The sequence below is a fragment of the Triticum urartu genome, chromosome 6 (assembly GCF_003073215.2).
Source record: "Triticum urartu cultivar G1812 chromosome 6, Tu2.1, whole genome shotgun sequence".
Taxonomy (NCBI): domain Eukaryota; kingdom Viridiplantae; phylum Streptophyta; class Magnoliopsida; order Poales; family Poaceae; genus Triticum; species Triticum urartu.
Genome location: NC_053027.1, coordinates 74,275,150 through 74,276,495, shown reverse-complemented (window position 1 = coordinate 74,276,495; position 1,346 = coordinate 74,275,150).

Below are 1,346 nucleotides of genomic sequence, written 5' to 3'. Positions count from 1 at the left end.
CTCATGCGCAATTCTTTCCCTAACCCCCCCTCTTCTTTTCTCTTCTCTCTTTGCTTTTTCTGTTAAAGGAAATAGATTATTAGAGAGAGTGAGAGGGAGCGTGCACTGTTGGCCTCTTAGAATCTCCCACCAGGCCGGCCCAACTGTCTCCTGTTCCCACAGGCCTTCTTGGGCTTAGGCTTGCTAGACCGGCCCACCTTCCTCCTTAACCTAGCGCCAGGGGCCTTTCTCTCGATCCCCACTCCCTTCCCTTGTTCTCCTTCCTCGCGCCGCCAGTCACGCATCGCCAGGGAGAGGAGAGTGCTGCCTCTGCCCGATCCCATCTCCCTCTCCTCGACAGACCCCAGACCCGCTCGAAACCCCCGCCTCGCTCTCGCCGCCACCGCTCCCGACCCCATGGCGCTCCTCCCTCTGTAGTGCTGAGCCGCGACCCCGCCTCTCCCTGCACCTCGTCCCCGTCGCCGGAGCGCTCGAGGAGAGGAGCTCCTTGAGCACCTGCGCCTGCAGCCCAGCCGCCGGACCAGCAGGAGGCCACCACCGCTGAGGGAGTCCTGGATTAGGGGGTCTCCGGACAGCCGGACTATCTCCATTGACCGGACTATTAGACTATGAAGATACAAGATTGAAGACTTCATCTCGTGTCCGGATGGTACTCTACTTGGCGTGGAAGGCAAGCTGGGCAATACGGATATGGATATCTCCTCCTTTGTAACCGACCTTGTGTAACCCTAACCCTCTCCGGTGTCTATATAAACCGAAGGGTTTTAGTCTGTAGGACAACAACCATAACATACAATCATACCATAGGCTAGCTTCTAGGGTTTAGCCTCTCTGATCTCGTGGTAGATCTACTCTTGTACTACCCATATCATCAATATCAATCAAGCAGGACGTAGGGTTTTACCTCCATCACGAGGGCCCGAACTTGGGTAAAACATCGTGTCCCTTGCCTCCTGTTACCATCCGGCCTAGATGCACAGTTCGGGACCCCCTACCCGAGATCCGCCGGTTTTGACACCGACATTGGTGCTCTCATTGAGAGTTCCTCTGTGTCGTCACCATTAGGCTTGATGGCTCCTACTATCATCGATAGGGATGTGGTCCAGGGTGAGACTTTTCTCCCCGGACAGATCTTCGTACTCGGCGGCTTTGCACTGCGGGCTAATTCGCTTGGCCATCTGGAGCAGATTGAAAGCTATGCCCCTGGCCATCAGGTCAGATTTGAAAGTTCGAACTACACGGCGGACATCCCCGGAGACTTGATCTTCGACGGATTCGAGCCACAGCCGGGCGTGCCGCACTGTCGCGATGGGTATGACCTAGCTCTGCCGCCGAACAGTACCCCA